At 35.1% G+C, this 12,746-nt stretch overlaps 1 pseudogene; it reads right to left on the bottom strand.

The window, feature by feature from the left end:
- LOC105420993 (flavin-containing monooxygenase FMO GS-OX-like 9) overlaps positions 1 to 2,836 on the bottom strand; it is a 36,320-nt pseudogene extending 33,484 nt beyond the window's left edge.
- Positions 2,837 to 12,746: the final 9,910 nt, after the last annotated feature.

The raw sequence follows: 12,746 nt of genomic DNA, 5'->3' as shown, positions 1-12,746 counted from the left end.
AGCAGCAAGATCAGAAGATCTGCTCTCTAACCTACGCTGTCCTACTTTATCTCATTATAAATGGTATAAAGATGTATTTTTTTCAAGACTTCTAATACGAGAAGATTGCCAGCTAGATCATTGGAAGGAAAAATTTATAGCTGGCCTTCCATATCTATTTGCAGAAAAAGTCAAAGAAAGACTTCGCAAGAAACACAATGGAATAATAGTATATTCATCATATACACTCGGAGAACTCTCCGCAGAAATATGTGCAGAAGGTTTAGCCTTATGCACTGATATGAAATTAAAAAGACAAATAGATAAACAAAAGCTCACCAAGAAAAAAGAACTTGGAGATTTCTGTGAGCAATTTGGCTATTATTTAGATAGAAAAAATATGCCTGACTACATCAAAAAGAAGAAGAAAAAATACAAAAAAGAGAAATATAAAACCAAGAGAAAGAATAAAACTCAAGATGGGTTATGCCATCAAGACTGTAGAAGAAAGTCTACCAGTAACACAACATCAAGAAGACTTTCACCTACTCTCGAAAAAAGTAATAGAAAAACATAAAGAAAATAATTACAAATATTTACAAATTGGCCTCATTCAAATAGCCGTAAAACCTTTGACCCGACTAGGGTTGAACACTTCTGTGCTTGTATGCCTAAGAGATACAAGACACAATATATTCACTGACTCTCTACTAGGCATGGTTGAATCTAGCCTCTGTAGCGGTCCAATCTATTTTAACTGTTTTCCTAATTTTTCTGTTTCTTTAACCGACCCAAATATCCTAGATATATTGACAATAAATCTCAAAACACATGGATTCAATATGGTCCATGGTTCACAAAATCTTGCTATAGTCTATAGAATATACTATAAGGTCATGAATACATTAAGTCCCAATATCTTAAAACTTGATCAAAAAGATCAAACAATTCTGTTCCAAACAAATATAGAAAAATCTAATATGATAGTTCCAAAAACCATAAAATGGTCAGATATAATTCTACCCCAATCATGGGTATTACAAAATGCCAATCAACCACAAGAAATTCCTCAACATCATATTCCCAATCATATAATAGAAACATGGTCCATCTCTGTTGTCCACTATTTCCAACAGAATACCCGAATCATAGCTTATTCAAAAGTACAGATAAAGAAACTTCTTTCTTATACTGAGTGGGGTTCTAATCCCGCACAAGGAAAGAAATTACAAAATCCTGAATTTTCTTATAAGTATTTCAAATATGCTGAGTACATCGAAGCTTGGCACAAATTTTTCTATTATCAAAACCCTAACAATACTCATAGCTGGTATTTACAGTTCCGGCTACCAATTTTTGAACGGTTCCCCACTTGGTTTCAAAACTGGTATTTCGTGTGGGGATCAACTGCTATGATTTTACCTCCTGCTTTTAAGGAGTTGCAGGAGCAATTTATACAATACAATAATATCAATAATTCAGTTGACACTCACCTTTACTTTATGGCCTTGTATCAAATCCCTTGGATTATGAAATGGGATTATACCATATCACCCAATACTTCCAATGATTATACATACATCCCTCGTTTGGGAAAAACCATCTCTGTAAAATGGTGGGATATCTTTCAAATGGATATCACCAAAGCCACTCCAAAAAGGATACCACCTAAAGCACCTATATACCAGGAAAACCCAAATACTCCAAACACTTCTTTTGACTTTCCAACCTATCTTCGAAATATGCTTCAAACCAACCCACATGCCTCTAAGGAAGAACTGGAGAAACAAATGAAAGAAATCTTTGCAGAAGCAGGAAGAAAACCTACATCTTCCGAAGAAACAGTTCAGTCTTCTCCACTGCACACCAATAGGTACCTCCAACTCAGCCAGAAGGATCCAGAAGAAACAGATCCAGAAGAGACAGATCCGGAAGAGGATGATCCCGAAGAATTCAGCCAAAGACCATGAATTCATCATCCATGATATCACTATCCAGAAGCAATAAGCGACAATAGCAAGACATCATATGGGACAAACAAGGGTCCCACCAAACATTGTACTCCAATTGTAATAAGGCCAAAAGAGCCACTGTGCATAGATGCTTTTACTTTTTTGTTTTTTGTCCTTTTGTACAAAGAGCATCCCCTTATGCTCGTAGTTTTTTCCACTAGCACCTCTCTCTTCTTTGTCGCCTTCTACCGACATTTTGTCCTCTCTCTCTTCTGTCGCATCCTGCCGACACTCTATCCTCTCTCCTTTGCCGCATCTTGCCGACAATCTGTCCTCTCCCCTTTGTCACATTCTGCCGACACCCTCTCTCTTTTTTGTCCTCTCTCGCCCACTAGGCGTTGCCAGCTGTTCCATCTGAGCCCAAAAGATTCCCTTCGAGCCTTATAAGAAGGAAGCCCCTCCTCATCCGAAAGGCAGGGCCTAACCTCTCACCTCTTCTCTTATCTTCAAGCCTAAGCCTCCTGAAACCTTTGAGTCCTCGACAACCTCTGAGCCTCCTGGAACCTCTTCCTCAACCTTAAAGCCTCAGCAGCCTTTACTGAATCTTTACACCTAAGATTCAGCAACCTAACCCTGTTACCTTACCTTTGAACCATTACCTTCAAACCTCTCAGACCTCTGAACCTTTACAAACCTTTGAACTCTTACAGACCTCTGAACCCTGAACCAGACCTCTGAACCTTTAACCTCAACAACCCTGTTCTCACAATCGAACCTTTGCAACAGTTCATACCGTTCTTATCTGAAGCTATCTTCGCCCTCATAGCTAGACCAGGTTCTCTCTTACCCTACTCTTACTTATGTGTGATTGTAATATCAAAGATTTACCTTCGTACTGCCCTCATCACTGGAAACTATTTTCCAGTTACTGTTTATGTACTCAGTAAGTCTCTTATTCTAAATTTCCCTCTGTCTTCTTCCGCTTTGCTTTATCCCTCTCTGTTTTATTTCTCTGATTCTCATGTAATATCTTTATTTCTCTTCTCAAACTCTTATTTCCCTGTTATCTTTCTTTCTCTTTTCTGTATTACTTTCTCTGTTTTCATCTTGTAAGAAGGTGTGAATATTAATAAAGATGCTAGTGTAATTTTCTATATCTGCCTAATTAGTGTGAATGAATGTCTGCCTGTTATGCAGTTTAAAATTTTATTCAATATTAAGATAGGTAACACTAGTTACGCCCAGTGGATAGTACTTGATATCTCAATAGTTCCCTTCATAGGAATCATACTATTCTGTTTAAATTATTATAGAATTTTACAATCCTTAATAACTTACAACAGCTTACTGTTCACATACTTGTTATAATTTCTTGAAAACCGCTTCCAAATAAACTTGAAAACCTGAAACATAAAAACCAATAAATAAAACTTCGTCAAACCAAAACAATGACAGTGCTGTAGATCCTGACGCAAAGTGATATCAGAGCCATACAGTGATACACTGTCACAAACAAATTACAACAGTAGAACTATTCCACAGTAGAACTGTGCAAATAGTTACAACTGAAGAATTTGTAAAACTGTTCTTTTCACTCCATAGGTTAAAGAGGAAAATACATTTTCTATAAGAAACCAAGTGAGATTGACCACCAAGAAAGTTGGTCCGAGAGTTAAGACAAGAGACAAGTGAACGCCGATGCAAAAAGTACCGCCAAGGCCAGGAGAGCCGCTTAGGGAAAAAAGCTAAGGCCACTGAATGTCCAGATTGTCATTATCCGCAACCTACGGATGGCAAATCTCATAAAGAATCTTACTGGTAAAACTGTATCTTCATCTTCAAAACTGAGAGTTAAAAATAAAGAACAAATTATAATTGGCTTTTGACATTATTCAATTCTTTTAATTTAGGTTTATGTATGAAGTTGAAATGTATTGGAATATTTTGGATTGTTGATGAAATTCCTGTTTCATCTATGGTTATAGGATATAGCAATGTTAGGAATGGAACTCCTAGGATTACTGATTGACTTAATCCTTTAACCATGATAAATGGTGTATCAATACATTGATGATTATTGCATACAGAGGCGCTGGATAATTTATATTTGATAAATAATCTACTACCATCTGCTGTATTTAGTATTTGAGTAGTTTTATCAAAGTATTTTGAGGGTACAAGTCCCTCATTTATACAATTGAGGTCAGCTCCTGAATCTATAAGGGCTGATGTTTCAAAACTATAGTTTTTGGCAACAATGATTTTTACTTGGACAAACCATTTTTGTACAACTATTTTATTTATCAAATTAACTGAAGGAATTGGTATTGTTAATTCTTTTGAGGGTTCAATAGTCTCTATTGGATCAATTGGATCAATAGTCTCTATTGGATTATTGGTAATCAAATCATTAAATTCTATTTCGTCTGTCTCAGAGTTTTTTTGAGACATTTGTTGTAATTCTAATATTTGAATTCTTCCTTTTAATTGTCCGATTTCAGTTTTTATTTCTTTAATCTCTTTTTTGAGATCAGAGATTGTAGGTTCTTTTTGAGAAGTATGTTGATCACTTACTCTTTTGATAATAGCAGAGAAATTATATTCATCCGGATTTTTGATAATAGGTGACTTTGATTTGTTTTTGGTAATATTGATAAATTGGGTAATGATAGCTCTTTTTTCATCGGGATCATTTATTTTATCTATAATATCTAGAATAAAATTATCTTCCTGTGTAAGTGTATGCACATTATGTTGGGGTAATTGACACTTACAATCCTCTGAGGATTCTGTATTGGTTTCAGTGGAAGAACTATCTGTTTCTATAAAATCAAGGTCATTACTATCTATATCTTCTATATAAGATTCACTAGAAGTAGAGGAGGAAGAATCATAAGAAATTATAGTTTTTAATTTTGATTTGGTTGTATCATCTAAGTTTAATGACTCTATTTTCTTTTTTAATTTACATTGGTGTTTATAATGTCCTATTTTACCACACTTATAACATACTGGGAGTTTTTTCTTTTTCTTTGTATTTGGGGAAAATTTATTGATTAATTTTCTCTTTGACTTTTTATAATATTCTTTATCCTTATTCTTTCTCTTGGTTTTATATTTCTCTTTTTTGTATTTTTTCTTCTTCTTTTTGATGTAGTCAGGCATATTTTTTCTATCTAAATAATAGCCAAATTGCTCACAGAAATCTCCAAGTTCTTTTTTCTTGGTGAGCTTTTGTTTATCTATTTGTCTTTTTAATTTCATATCAGTGCATAAGGCTAAACCTTCTGCACATATTTCTGCGGAGAGTTCTCCGAGTGTATATGATGAATATACTATTATTCCATTGTGTTTCTTGCGAAGTCTTTCTTTGACTTTTTCTGCAAATAGATATGGAAGGCCAGCTATAAATTTTTCCTTCCAATGATCTAGCTGGCAATCTTCTCGTATTAGAAGTCTTGAAAAAAATACATCTTTATACCATTTATAATGAGATAAAGTAGGACATCGTAGGTTAGAGAGCAGATCTTCTGATCTTGCTGCTAGTAATGAGGTACTGCCTACAAAATGTAGAGTGATCGTACATATCAAGGTATTGACAGCGTCACTTTCTGTATATATTACTTCTTGATTTTGTTCATTTCTTCCAGTCCATTGTCTGGTATTATTCAATATTCTTTGTTTAGTATCGTCGTCTACATAAAAATCCCACCATCCCCTTAACCATCTTGTAAATCCATTTACTATTGCTTTGACAACTTCTTGATCATGGTTGCCTGCCGTTTTATTTGCAGAGGCATACATGGTCATATGTCTCATGACATCTAATATTTTTAGTTCTGATAGACCATTGATTTGCCAATTGACTATAGATCTTCCGGAATAAGATACTGCCTGTTGTATTGAATCTTCTTCCATTTGAATGTCAACAGGAGTAGGTCTCTTATGATAGGGTAAGGCTGTTATGGGTTTCCAATATTTGCCATAAGCTATTTTGTTGATGGTATCCATTAAAGATGCAGTATCCATAAATGCTTTTTCCTGATTTTGGATTGTATCTTCTATTATAGGTTCTTCCTCTGTGAGCATCATTGTTTCATGCTCAGGTATGACAGCTTTACCTTTGTCAGATGACTCAGGTATTTGGGAAGTGATGGTTGGTGGAGGAATATTGATTTGAGATGAAGGTACTCCTTTCAAATCTAGTTGGGATAATTTTGAAATTAATTGATCCATAAGGGATTTATTATTTTCTCCAATGTAGAATTTATTCTTATTTAACTCAGGAGGTGGTTTAAATAATACTGATTTAGGAATGGGAGATATAGTAGATGTTTCTTTGGATACTATTCTCTCTATCTTTTCAGTTTGCTTTCCAAAGAGATTGTAAATATAGGTTTGTATAATTATTCTGCTCTACAATATGAGGTATGTATTCCTGTTTTTTATTTATTTCTTTAGGTATGGCTTTGTATGGTGTAGCCACTATATCATAGAAGGATGAGGAGTGTACAGGTTCATTCTTTTTTGGAATGCCTGCTTTAAGTATAATACTTTTCTCAGGTGGATGTGTACTAGCTGTTGTAGTACCATCAGTACTTATATATGATTTCTCCTCTATTGTTTGAATTTTATTGAATGAGGGAATAGTAATGTTTTTCTCTAAACACATATCCTTTAGCCAGTGAAAAAATCCTATATTTAATCTTTCTTTGTGTAAGAACTTATTATATTTTTTATGTAGTAATTCCAGTAGTCTAGGTGGCTGAAATCTTTTTAAATACCATTCTCGGATATTTTTGTTTTCTTCTGATAAATAATCTTTTGTAATAAAAGCTTTATTTAATTTTCTTTGTTTCCTTTCTAGCTTGGCTGCTAGATAGGCTGCTATATATTCTTCTGAATATTGATTATTATTTATATCATCCTCAAGTTGTAATGTACAAACTTGGAAATCTTGTAATTCTTCTATACTGGGTTCAGTATTATAAGTTGTGGGGTGAGATTTTGATGTATATGTTGGAATTACAATATTATTTCTAGTCCTGTGTGTTCCTTGAAATTGTATGTTTGAATTGGATGAAGAAGGATGACTAGGAGGAGGAGGTAATATGATAACGTTTGGGTTGTAAGAAATTGATTTCCTACTTGGTATGTTCTGTTTACTATTTCTCTTCCTATTAATGTCAATATCATCTTGTACTTGTAAATTTGTATTTTGAAATTGTATTTCTACATTTCCATCGGTATGTTCTATTATATGAGTAGGAATATGATGTTGAGGAATTTCTTGTGGTTGATTGGCATTTTGTAATGCCCATGATTGGGGTAGAATTATATCTGACCATTTTATGGTTTTTGGAACTATCATATTAGATTTTTCTATATTTGTTTGGAACGGAATTGTTTGATCTTTTTGATCAAGTTTTAAGATATTGGGACTTAATGTATTCATGACCTTATAGTATATTCTATAGACTATAGCAAGATTTTGTGAACCATGGACCATATTGAATCCATGTGTTTTGAGATTTATTGTCAATATATCTAGGATATTTGGGTCGGTTAAAGAAACAGAAAAATTAGGAAAACAGTTAAAATAGATTGGACCGCTACAGAGGCTGGATTCAACCATGCCTAGTAGAGAGTCAGTGAATATATTGTGTCTTGTATCTCTTAAGCATACAAGCACAGAAGTGTTCAACCCTAGTTGGGTCAAAGGTTTTACGGCTATTTGAATGAGGCCAATGTGTAAATATTTGTAATTATTTTCTTTCTGTTTTTCTATTACTTTTTTCGAGAGTAGGTGAAAGTCTTCTTGATGTTGTGTTACTGATAGACTTTCTTCTACAGTCTTGATGGCATAACCCATCTTGAGTTTAAATGATCCTTTATTATAGACATCATGAATTGGTACCTTAGGAATATTCCAATTTTGAATATTTTCCTCAATATCATTTATAATAATTTGTTCTTTATTTTTAACTCTCAGTTTTGAAGATGAAGATACAGTTTTACCAGTAAGATTCTTTATGAGATTTGCTATCCGTAGGATGCGGATAATGACAATCTGGACATTCAGTGGCCTTAGCTTTTTTTCCTAAGCGGCTCTCCTGGCCTTGGCGGTACTTTTTGCATCGGCGTTCACTTGTCTCTTGTCTTAACTCTCGGACCAACTTTCTTGGTGGTCAATCTCACTTGGTTTCTTATAGAAAATGTATTTTCCTCTTTAACCTATGGAGTGAAAAGAACAGTTTTACAAATTCTTCAGTTGTAACTGTTTGCACAGTTCCACTGTGGAATAGTTCTACTGTTGTAATTTGTTTGTGACAGTGTATCACTGTATGGCTCTGATACCACTTTGCGCCAGGATCTACAGCACTGTCATTGTTTTGGTTTGACGAAGTTTATTTATTGGTTTTTATGTTTCAGGTTTTCAAGTTTATTTGGAAGCGGTTTTCAAGAAATTATAACAGGTATGTGAACAGTAAGCTGTTGTAAGTTATTAAGGATTGTACAATTCTATAATAATTTAAACAGAATAGTATGATTCCTATGAAGGGAACTATTGAGATATCAAGTACTATCCACTGGGCGTAACTAATGTTACCTATCTTAATATTGAATAAAATTTTAAACTGCATAACAGGCAGACATTCATTCACACTAATTAGGCAGATATAGAAAATTACACTAGCATCTTTATTAATATTCACACCTTCTTACAAGATGAAAACAGAGAAAGTAATACAGAAAAGAGAAAGAAAGATAACAGGGAAATAAGTTTGAGAAGAGAAATAAAGATATTGCATGAGAATCAGAGAAATAAAACAGAGAGGGATAAAGCAGAGCGGAAGAAGACAGAGGGAAATTTAGAATAAGAGACTTACTGAGTACATAAACAGTAACTGGAAAATAGTTTTCAGTGATGATGGCAGTACCAAGGTAAATCTTTGATATTACAATCACACATAAGTAAGAGTAGGGTAAGAGAGAACCTGGTCTAGCTATGAGGGCGAAGATAGCTTCAGATAAGAACGGTATGAACTGTTGCAGAGGTTCGATTGTGAGAACATGGTTGTTGAGGTTCAAGGTTCAGAGGTCTGTAAGAGTTCAGAGGTTTGTAAAGGTTCAGAGGTCTGAGAGGTTTGAAGGTAATGGTTTAAAGGTAAGGTAACAGGGTTAGGTTGCTGAAGCTTAGGTGTAAAGATTCAGTAAAGGCTGCTGAGGCTTTAAGGTTGAGGAAGAGGTTCCAGGAGGCTCAGAGGTTGTCGAGGACTCAGAGGTTTCAGGAGGCTTAAGCTTGAAGATAAGAGAAGAGGTGAGAGGTTAGGCCCTGCCTTTCGGATGAGGAGGGGCTTCCTTCTTATAAGGCTCGAAGAGAATCTTTTGGGCTCAGATGGAACAGCTGGCAACGCCTAGTGGGCGAGAGAGGACAAAAAAGAGAGAGGGTGTCGGCAGAATGTGACAAAGGAGAGAGGAAAGATTGTCGGCAGGATGCGACAAAGGAGAGAGGATAGAGTGTCGGCAGGATGCGACAGAAGAGAGAGAGGACAAAATGTCGGTAGAAGGCGACAAAGAAGAGATAGGTGCTAGTGGACAAAACTACGAGCATAAGGGGATGCTCTTTGTACAAAAGGACAAAAAACAAAAAAGTAAAAGCATCTATGCACAGTGGCTCTTTTGGCCTTATTACAATTGGAGTACAGTGTTTGGTGGGACCCTTGTTTGTCCCATATGATGTCTTGCTATTGTCGCTTATATATATATATATATATAGGAAGATACTACAAAACGTTTATAGGAGAAAATGAACAGTGATTTTGTCTACTTTCATCACTATCCAAGCTTTATCGTACCGTCACAGTTGTCCGGTAGTGTTTCATTTTTCATTTTTTTACTAATCAGACTGATCTGAAATTTGGAACTTGTGTACATCTTAGTGAGGCGTACCTAATAAAAATATGAAAACAATAATTCATAAAATATAAATTTATCAAAATACCCTCGTAAATTTTCGGAGGTATTTTGATCAATTTATATTTTATGAATTATTATTTTTCCATATTGTTATCAGTTGCGTCTCACTAAGATGTACACATGCTCCAAATTTCAAGTAATTTGGATTTTTAGAAAAAAAAATGAAAATTGAAACACTACCGGACAACTATAACCATACGATGAAGTTTGGATGGTGATGAGGGTAGGCGAAATCACTGTTCATTTTCGCCTATGGGTATATATGGAAAACTTTTCTCAATGCCCATAGGCAAAAATGAGCAGTGATTTCACCTACCCTCGTCACCGTCCAAAGTTCATTTCACGGTCAAGATTGTCCGGCAGTATTTCATTTTTCAATTTTTTTCTACAAATCGGAATGGCCTGAAATTTGAAGCGTATATACATCTTAGTGAGGCGCATCTAATAAAAATATAAAAAAAATAATTCACGAGAAATAAATTAACCAAAATATCTCCGAAATTTTTTGAGGGTATTTTGATCAATTCTTTTATGTAAAATATTTTTTTGATATTTTTCGTAGATTCGGTTATTTTTTATGAACACACGCTCCAAATTTCAGGTCATTCCGATATGTAAAAAAAAATAAAAAATAAAACACTGTCAAAAATCATGACCGTGCAATGAACTTTGAACAGTGATGAGGGTAGTCGAAATCATTATTTATTTTCACTTATAAGCGTTTTGTAGTATCTTCCTATATATATATATATATATATATATATATATATATATATATAAAATAAATATATATATATTCTAAGTACTTGTGCATAAAAATTGGAAAGAGACAAAGGGAAGGGTTTGATGGCGAGAGAGAAACTATAACATAATTTGCAGGCCATACATTTCATGCAAGGCTCTCACATATTTATGTCTCACATAGCGACGTCGATACACCCCGACAACGATGAATATTTGTCCGTGTCTAATGCGTCCTCAATTATTGAGTATGTATTAATAAGTGGCTGGCTTAATCAAAGGGCAAATACATAAGCGTCAGGTGGTAGGTGATAGAGTATAAGGGAGTTCGATTCCAACCATCTCCTTGTCTTTGTGTGCTCTTGTATATCTCCTCCTCTAAAACATTCATATCCAAAACGTTATATACTCCCGCGGGAGTATACTTTCAATTCCATTAGGTTAATTTTATTCATGTTTAACAAGATTTTAATAATTTTAAATTTTAGGATGTTTTTTCAACGTATTGACCAAATTTGGGGAAAAGAAAACCCCTCATAAAATTAACATATAAAAAGAAAAAGATGATCCAATTTCTGGGTAGTCAGGTCTAAGTGTTTGGAAATTCAAAATCTTGTTTCTCGATTCTTGCTGAGAAAATACCCATTTGAGGAATCAAAGTGGATTTCAACGTTTTATATAGAAAATTCTCACGAGTGACTAATGTGCCTGATGGAGTAAGTGTACAATGTGCTCCCTCTCCCCCAATTTTGTTCGTTTGACTTTGCCCTCCACTTCTCTTATCTCTCCCGTCCCATGTCTTCTTACTAAACTCGTTTCATCTTGCTTCCCTCTTTTCTCTCTTATGCCCCCTTCTCTCTATTCCCCCGGCCCCGGACTTATTAGGGTCGGGTAGAGGCAGGCCAAGCATGGTAAAATTAAAGAAAAACAATACAAAAAGAATACAGGCAGGGCCAGGCCTAAGCCTAGCACTTAGGCTACATTTTGTAGCCCAAGTCCTAGTCTTTTAGGGTTGGCCCACCAGGCTATTGCCACCTCTAGTCTCAGATAAATGATCAACTTACGTAGGTACGTTAGAAAATAGAAAGTCAACTCTTTTGTAAGTATTCAGGTATGATACTCGGTTCCCGATTGTTCAATTTTTCTTCCGTTTCGGCCATTGGATGGATTATTCTAACATTGATATTAGAGCCATCGTGGGATCGGGTTCCCGATTGTTCTCGCATTATCTTTCTCGCCTTACTTGTGCAGGCTTGGCGATGATGTTACAAAGCACATGTGTTGTATTAAGACCATGGGCAGGTACACTATGTAACCTTATGTAACAACCACAAAGTAATGCAGGCCTTACGCATTGAGGAGTTGCTAGCCTTATGCGTAAGGCCTATATACATAGGATAGAAGTTGAGTTCTGCTCATCTTTTGGAGTTGGAACCGCTCTAGTTGCTCAAGCAAACAAACCTTGAGGCTGCAAACATCGAGGTAAGTCAAAGAATGAGGCACCTCAAAGGAAGGAGTGCACGGAGGCGTACAAGGGACAAATCTGAAATAACTTATTGCAATTGCAAGAAGAATGACCACTATGTGCGAGAATGTCTTGAACATAGAAAGATACGAATTGATTTCTATAGCTATGTAAATGTTTGCACTTAAGTATTTGTTGCCCATTCACAATTTATTAGGTGGATTGTGGATTCAAGAGAAACAAGGCATATAGCGAGGGATTGAAAATGATTCATTGAGCTCCAAACTTTGATGGTTGGAAGCTAAAAGATTTTCATGGGGAATTGTGCATCAGATGATATGCTAATGGTTGGAACTTACCAATTTCAATTCCGAAGTAGACGAACCCTACTTCTCCATGACATCCTTTATGCTCTCGGAATGAGAAACAATTTGCTTTTAGTTTTATGTTTAGCTAGAGACGGTTGTTTTATCCGCTTTATGTATTGCTACATTTACATTTCAATATAGTTTTTAGTGTTATGACCGGATTATGAATGACTTGTTTGTTTTGGATAATAATGATGTTAATGTTTCACTTCCTTTCACTTATTTGACATCTTCATCTTGTTCCATATATTATATCACACA

The sequence above is a fragment of the Amborella trichopoda genome, chromosome 10 (genome assembly GCF_054954075.1).
Source record: "Amborella trichopoda isolate Santa Cruz 75 chromosome 10, AtrichopodaSantaCruz75HAP2 v2.0, whole genome shotgun sequence".
NCBI classification, from domain to species: Eukaryota; Viridiplantae; Streptophyta; class Magnoliopsida; order Amborellales; family Amborellaceae; genus Amborella; species Amborella trichopoda.
Note: the sequence above shows the minus strand (reverse complement) of the source record. Positions and strands in the feature narration are given on the sequence as shown.